This window comes from Suricata suricatta, chromosome 1 (assembly GCF_006229205.1).
Source record: "Suricata suricatta isolate VVHF042 chromosome 1, meerkat_22Aug2017_6uvM2_HiC, whole genome shotgun sequence".
Lineage (NCBI taxonomy): Eukaryota > Metazoa > Chordata > Mammalia > Carnivora > Herpestidae > Suricata > Suricata suricatta.
The window spans coordinates 160,282,508-160,291,402 of record NC_043700.1 but is presented as its reverse complement, the minus strand read 5'-3'; positions in this window follow the sequence as shown (position 1 = coordinate 160,291,402).

The following is an 8,895-nucleotide window of genomic DNA, read 5'->3' as shown; positions in this document are numbered from 1 at the left end:
TGATTTGCGTTGTATACATTTGTTACAGTGCTGTGTGGGGGATAGACTGTGGGGGGCAGGGGAGGTAGAGGCTGAGAGACTGGGGCGCAGCCCCTGCAGCGCAGTGATGATGGAGGCTTAACTAGGGGGCAACGGAAGGGGCCAAAAATGGGCCGATTCTGAACATGATTTTCAAAGTAGATTTGATGGGTTCATTGTGGAACATGAGAGAATGAGGTAAATCAAAGAAGCCTTCTAGTTTTTCACCCCCCAGGAGCAGGTACTAGTGGAGAAGGAGGCCAAAACAGAATCAGATATTAAATTCGGTTTGCCTATTAGATATCGAAGTAAAATGTGGAATTCTCATCTGGACATTTCAGTCAGGGGAGAGTTCCATGCTGCAAATCTAATTTGGAGCATATAGATGTGATTTACATCCATGAAATAAACACACTCATCTAGAGCTGTGCTTTCCAATATAGTAGCTACCAGTAACCATATGTGCCTACTGAGCACTGAAACATAGCTAGAGGACCACAGAATTGAATTTTATTTAATGTTAATCAATTTAATTTTAAATGTAAAAATGGACACATGATGCAGTTATGGGAAAACTTCAAGTGTGTTTGGAAAAACATAGGTATAGTTTTCAACTGTGAATGTTATAAAATCGGGCATTTCCTGTGAAATGGAAACCAGGCATTTCCTATGAAAATGTAGTATCTGAATTAAGATGTACTGTAAGTGTAAAATACGTACCATATTTCAAAGACATGGTGCCCCAAATATAAAATAACTCATTAATACTTTTCTTTTTTTAAAATATTTTTTAATGTTTATTTATTTTTGAAGAGGAGAGAGAGAGACAGAGAGAGAGAGAGAGAGCTGGGAAGGGGCAAGAGAGAGAGGACACGAAATCTTAAACAGGCTCCAGGCTCCGAGCTGTCAGCACAGAGCGCAACATGGGGCTTGAATCCACGAGCCATGAGATCATGACCTGAGCCAAAGTTGGATGCTTAACTGACTAAACCACCCAGGTGCCCCATCATTAATACTTTTCATATTGGTTACATATTGAAATGATAATACTTTATATATACTGACCTAAGTGTGCCATGAAAATTAATTTCATCTGTTTCTCTTTGCTTTTTTTTCAAAATGTGGCTACTAGAGGGCCAAACAATACATATGTGACTTGTACTATATTTCTATTGGATAGCGCTTAGCTTGTAAAAAAGAAATGTATGAGGATTGAACCCTGGAGGTACTCTACTATTTAGAGATTTTGGAAGGAGGGGTCATCCTATGAATAAGCCGCAAAAAAAAAAAAAAAAAAAAAGGCAGCCTCACAGGGAGACCAACCAGGAGAATGAGGTGTTCTAGAAATGTGTTAGGAACAAGAAAGCAAGCAACTGTGTTGGAGGCTGCTGAGAGATTAGGTATAATTTAGAGTGAGAAATGGATACTGGATTTAGGGACATGGAGATTGTTAGTGAACTTGATGTGTGTGTGTGTGTGTGTGTGTGTGTACAGGTATCACAAAAGGCTTATTGAGGGAGATTGTTAAAAAATCAATCATGGGGGTGCCTGGGTGGCTCAGTCGGTTAAGCCTCTGACTTTGGCTCAGGTCATGATCTCACGGTTCATGGGTTGGAGCCCCCCTTTGGGCTCTGCACTGTCATCTGCTTCAGATCCTCTCTCTTCCTTTTTGCCCTTCCCCTGCTCATGTACTCTCTCAAAAATAAATAAACATTTAAAAAATCAATTATATTGGGAAAGAATGAAATCATCCTCTTTGCAGCAACATGGATGGAACTTGAAGGTATTATGCGGAGTGAAGTAACTCAGTCAGAGAAGGACAGATATCATATGTTTTCACTCATATGTGGATCTTGAGAAACTTAACAAAAGACCATGGGGGAAGGAAAGGGGGAAAAATAGTTACAAAGAGAGGGAGGGAGGCAAAGTATAAGAGACTCTTAAATATAGAGAACAAACTGAGGGTGGATGAGGGCCTGGGAGAGAGGGGGAAATGGGTGTTGGACATGGAGGAGGGCACTTGTTGGGATGAGCACTGGGTGTTTTAAGTAAGCGATGAACCACAGGAATCTACCCCCAAAAACCAAGAGCACACTTTACACACTGTGCGTTAGCCAATTTGACAATAAATTATATTTAAAAAATCAATTATAGAGTACTCCTTAAAGAAATTTTGCCTCAGGGTGCCTGGGTGGCTCAATTGGTTGAGCATCTGATTCCTGATTATGGCCGAGGTCACGACCTCAGGTTTCGTGAGATCAAGCTCCGCATCAAGCCCATCGATCCCTGCGCTGACAGAGTGAAAGCTGCTTGGGATTTTCTCTCTCCCTCTCTCTCTGTCCCTCCCCTGTGTGCTCACACACTCTCTCTCTCTCTCCCTCTCTCTCAATAAATAAATAAATAAATAAATAAATAAATAAATAAATATTTTAAAAAATTGCCTCTCAGGGGAGCAGAATAATGGAGGTGTTGAGGAATAGGAGTTTAAAGGCAGGCTTTTTTTTTTTAATCTAGTGGGAAATAGATAATTATAGTAGTTACTAGTTTTTTTTATTCTGTATTAAGTTTTTGACCTAAATAAATCATCTTGGGAATATCTATTAGCTAGTAGGATGGTTCTAATTTATTTACTCAAAGTTGAGGAGTGTTAAGAATTTCCAATAAATACCTGTGTCTTGTTTGGCCCCAGAAGCCATTGTGAACAAAGAGGTCTAGAATTACCAAATCTCTTTCTAGGATTCTAAATGACTAACACAACGCATCGTTCCTTAAAATATAAAACTGTAACATCATCTTTGCTGCAGTAGAAGTGTGTGGAATTCTAGACTTTCAGAATAGAACACAGGTCCCAAATTTGTGTTAAATTGTGATTGGTCATCATGTCTCATTTTGATTTCCATCCTAGCACTTAGTGTAGATTTTCACACATAATTAGTGTTCAGTGTAATTGAATGAATGAATGAATGCAGATGATCTCAGCATCCTGAGCTACTAAAGGGACTAGCAGTACCCAAGAATTCGCCAACAGATGGCACCATTCAATTCTTAATTCAAGTACTGGATGCGGGGGCAGAGGGGATGGAATCCCCGGAAATAGATTTTCCTGCTTCAAATTTCATAATTGAATTATTAAAGCACATTCATGTATATTTACTCATTACAAATGTCTGTGTTCCTTCTCTAAATTGATCCTTTCTTTAGCTCAGATCTTGAAAGATAAGGAAGTGAGACTGATTTGTAGATATGGGAAAATCTCCATAGGTTATCATTATTAAAATATTTGTGAACACTAAGAAGTCAAGTTGCTAATTCACTCCCCCTAAGAGATTAATACCCTTGGATGCCAGTAAAAGCAAGGATGTTTTGCATACATCTGGAGCACCGAGGATCGCTCCAGAGAGCAGATGTTGCATTTTGCAGTCCCACTCCGTTCAGCCCGAAAGTGACAAGGACTAAACACACCCTGTGCTTTAAAAATGTAAAACAAAACAAACAAAACCCAATCCCATATGGTCTGCACATCCAAAGTGTAAAATTTTAAAGTGCTGTATGTATTTGAACAGTGTTCCCTCTATGACCTCCAATTACTTTTATTTCCTGCAGAATCGGTTGTAATTTTCATAACTTCCTTTGTTCATGGAGTCGCTTGCGGGTCTGAGAAGGGAAGGATTGTGTTCTAAGACAACGGTGTTGTAAGGAGGCAGGCGTGGCAGCTCCGGTGAGTGTGGTCACACACAAGACCCACCGGACAACAGCAGCAGCAGCACAGCCTCTCAGTGTCATTCACCCAAAATCTGACAAGAGTGGCTACTGCCACAATTCTAGTTTTAGACCCGTCTAGACGTCTCTGTCTCAGATGTGGATACATCCCTGCTGAGAAACGTGACTTACCAAAGGTGAGGAAGTGGGTGCCTTCAAACTGACCAGATCCTGCTATCATGGAGCAAGAGAGCAGACGTCCTCACCCTTGGCTCTTGAAGGAGGAAACTCTGGATCTGGTGGCTAAGGTTCAGGAGGAGATGCTCAGGGCTAACCTGGGCCTCCCCAGAAGATCAGTGAGATCCACCCAGGTTCTGGTATGTTGGGGATGGCCGACACCTTGCCAGGAAGGAGCGTTATCACTGCATTTCCTGAGAAGAACACCAGTATGAATTTAAAAATGTATGTGCATTGTGGTGCCTGGGTGGCTCACTCGGTTGAGTGTCCAACTCTTGGTTTCAGCTCAGGTTGTGATCCCAGGATTGCAGGATAGAGCCCTGTGTCAGGCTCCGGGCTGAGCGTGGAGCCTGCTTGAAGTTGCCTTTCTCTCCCTCTCCCTCCCTTGATTGCATGCACATGCTCTCTCACTCTCAAAAAAAGCATGTGCATGAATTACTAAGTATTTAAAAGACACATACAATTATTTTCTCTATTTTTCTTTTCCACCTGAGTGCTCCTCAATTGCCTTTGTGGATTTCTTTAATCCTTCTTTTTTTAAAGTTTATTTATTTTTTATAATTTTTTAACAGTATATTTGTTTTTGAAATACAGAGAAAAAGTGTTAATGGGGGAGGGCAGAGAGAGAGGGAGACACAGAATCCAAGGCAGGTTTGAGGCTCTGAGCTGTCAGTGCAGAGCCAGACCCCATGAACTGAACCGTGAGATCATGAGGGGAGCCGAAGTCAGACTCTGAAATGACTGAGTCACCCAGATGCCCCTAAGTTTGTCTATTTTGAGGAAAGAGAGAAGGCATGCACCAGCAGGGGAGTGGCAGAGACAGAGACTCCCAAGCAGGCTCTGCGCTGTCAGTGCAGAGCCTGATGCAGGACTCCATCCCAGGAACCCTGAGATCATGACTTGAGCGGAGATCAAGAGTCTGACGCTCAGCTGACTTCTGCCAGCTCCTGACTCCTCCCTCCACTTCCTGAACCTCCCTGCCTGAATGTTCCTTTAGCATCTCAGACACAATATGTGGGGGAAAGAAAACACCTCATTATTCTCTTCCCAAACCTGCTGCCCCTGTGTATTCACTGTGTGTGCAGGTGAAAGTTTTTCGGTATAATATTTGATACTTTAAAAACCCCACATGGCTTATGTAAGTTGTGAAGCATAATTATAAGACAGATATTCGTGAAACCTTCTAACTTTGGAATTAACACTAAACCAATATTATTACATCTGTGTAGAACTTTATTGTCTCAACCTTCTGATGCCTTCTCCTAGTGTATTAATTTCCCATTGCTGCTATAACAAATTGGCACACGTTTAGTAGCTTAAAACAACAAATTTATTACCTTACAGTGGGGAGATCAGAAGTGTTAAATGGGTTAGCAGGGTTGCATTCCTTCTCGGGGCTCCAGGGAAAAAGCTGTTCCTTTGCCTTGTCCAGCTTTTAAAAGGCTGCCTGCCTTCCTTGGCTCATCGCTCCTTCCTCCACCTTCAAAGCCAGCAGGATAGCATCCTCAAATCTCTGGCTCTGTCTGACCTCTGCGTCCATCATAGTATCTCTTCTCTGACTCTGACAATCTTTTTTTTTATTTAAAAATTTTTTTTGAGAGAGACACAGAGTATGAGCAGAGGAGGGTCAAAGAGAGAGGGAGACACAGAATCAGAAGCAAGCTCCAGGCTCTGAGCTGTCAGCACAGAGCCTGACACTGGGCTCGAACCCATGAACCATGAGATCATGACCTGAGCTGAAGTCGGATGCTTAACGGACTGAGCCCCCCAGGCACCCCGACTCTAACAATCTTGGCTCTCTCTTTAAGGACCCCTGTGATTATAGTGGATTCACCATATAATCCAGGATAATCTTCCTATCTCAAGATCTCTTAATTTAATTGCATCTTTTGTCATGAAAGATATCATATTCACAGCCTCTGGGGATTGGGACACGACATCTTTGGGGGGCATTATTCTGCCTATTCCGTGTAGGTAACACTCTCGTTAATTGTGTTATTTCTTGAAGATGGCATTGCCAAATGTGTATGTATCCCTAAAAATTTTTTAATTAAATTTTGTTTGGTTTTGAAGTTCGGAAAAAGTATACATAGCCTTCAGTCTTTTAACTTAGTGTTATGGTTCTAAGACCCGCCCATGTTACATGTAGTTCATTTATTTATGTTTCTTTATAATGAATTTTATTAACATACTTAAACTTATTAGTCCATTCTACAGTTGATGCAAATTAGTGCTGCTACAAACCATCTTGTCTGCTGGGGCAAGAATGTGCAGGGGTTTCTCGTGTCTTATCTAAGAGTGGAGTTTCTGGGTTATAGAGTACATCTTAGGGTATGTTAAAAATAGCGACAGTTTACTTTTGCGCCTCATTTTCACTTCCATTGTGTATCAGTGCTACCATCTCTCCATATCTTTGTTATGCAGGGAATGTGGTGGGTATGAAAGGGTATTCCATTGTGGTTTTAATTTGAATTTTTCTAATTATTTATAAGACTGAGCAGCATTTCGTATGCTTCTGGCCAATTACAAACTCTCTTCAGAGAAGTAATCCTTCATGCAATGTGCCCATTTTTCCCCCCCAGTTGTAGGACTTCTTTATATATTCTGTAGATTAATCCCTCATTTATAAATTGTATTTCCAATAAATTCTGCCAGGCTGTAGTGTGTCTTCCCCCTCTTCCTTCTTTATGGGTCTGTGATAACACAAAGTATGAGCTGCTCAAATCAGACTCACAGGAATGAGAGGTCCTGCCCAGGGTTAAGCTTTTTTTTCTAAAGCTTTATTAATAATTTAAAGGATACTGTTAATTTTGCAATAGGTAAGGCAGGGGTAGGTCTGGGATTTTTAATATCATTTCTAAGCAATGTATGAAACGCACATCTCTTAAATGGAAGGAAGCCATTTTGAAAAGAAAATGACTCTATCAATGCACCATTAATCCATAGATCTCTAGTTTGTTTGCCATGGTCAATTCTAGACAATCAGATATATCCTGCTAAAAGCATTCCACGGATAAAGACCTTTCCATTTACAAATTCCATTAATTCTCATTTGTCAAGGCATCTATCATTAGAATGTTTAAGTAATTTCCTTAAATTAGGCTGTGTTCTCTCTTTCATGGTGTCATTGCTTCCCCGCTGGTGATAGTGAATTACAAACCTGCTGCTTAGCCATTCATTTCCCAGTGTCTTTGAGTAATGTGTATGGTGTGAAGTAGAAATCCAAAGCATTTTTTAAAAATTTTTTTTGGTTTGTTTTATTTATTTTTGATACTGAGAGAGACAGAGCATGAGAGGGGGAGGAGCAGAGAGAGAAGGAGACACAGAACTGGAAGCAGGCTCCAGGCTCTGAGCTAGCTGTCAGCACAGAGCCCGATGTGGGGCTCGAACCCACGACCGTGAGATCTGACCTGAGCCGAAGCTGGAGGCTTAACCGACTGAGCCACCCAGGCGCCCCAAAATCCAAAGCATTTTAATGAGAACCAGTACACTTCCAGTAACATTTATTGAATCTCATGAAATTTTTTTGATAGACTGTAATCTATAAGTTACTCAAGTCTGGAATATGTGTTCATTGGAGACTTAATTTGTGAAATAGTATGTGGTCAAGATTTGAAATATTCTATATGTGTTAGGGAACATTGCGTATTATGTAACTGATAGAGATAGGGTTCTAGACCTGCCCAATAAATCAAGTTAGTTAACTGCAGTTTTCAAATTTTTACTTTGCAAATTTTCACAAAGATTTCTTGTGTTCTTGACTTATGAACAATTGAGGTAGATGTGTTGAAATCTCCCAATATCTTATCTGACATATTGTGTGGTTCTGTTGATTTTTCTTGATGTATATGAAGGGTTCATTACTGAGTGTACACAAACTTAGAATTATTCTGTATCCCTGGTGAACATATAATGTCATGACCATTCCATTTCCTAGTAAGGCCTTTGTCTCTAAGTTTTTCTTGTCTGATAGTAAAGTAACTATACCAGCTTTTCAAAGTTAATATTTGCTTTGCTTTTTTTATTTTATAGTTTATTGTCAAGTTGGTTTCCATATATCACCCAGTGCTCATCCCAGCAAGTGCCCTCCTCCATGCCCATTACCTCCCTTCCCCTCATCCCCACCTCCATCAACCCTCAGTTTCTTCTCAGTATTCAAGAGTCTCTCGTGATTTGCCTCCCTCCTTCTCTCTGTTTTTCCCCCTCCCCCTCCCCCATGGTCCTCAGTTAAGTTTCTCTGTTCCACTTATAAATGAAAACATATGGTGTCTGTCCTTCTCTGCCTGACTTATTTCTCTTAGCATAATACCATCGAGTTCCATCCTCATTGCCACAAATGGCCAGATTTCATTCTTTCTCATTGCCAAGTAGTATTCCATTGTATAGATAAACCATATCTTCTTGATCCATTCATCAGCTGATGGACATTTAGGCTCTTTCCATAATTTGGCTATTGTTGAAAGTGCTGCTATGAACATTGGGGTACATGTGTCCCTATGCATCAGCACTCCTGTATCTCTTGGGTAAATTCCTAGGAGTCCTATTGCTGGGTCATAGGGGAGTTCTATTGTTAATTTTTTGAGGAACCTCCACACTGTTTTCCAGAGTGGCTGCACCAATTTACATTCCCACCAACAGTGTAGGAGGGTGCCCGTCTCTCCACATCCTCACCAGCATCTGTAGTCTCTGGATTTGTTCATTTTAGCCACTCTGACCGGCATGAGGTGGTATCTCAGTGTGGTTTTGATTTGTATTTCCCTGATGATGAGTGACGCTGAGCATCATTTCATGTTTCTGTTGGCCATCTGGATGTCCTCTTTGGAGAAGAGAATCCAGTTTCTTCACTGGATTATTTGTTTATAAGGTGTGGAGTTCGGTGAGTTCCTTATAGATTTTGGATACTAGCCCTTTATTTGATATGTTATTTGCAACTATCTTTTC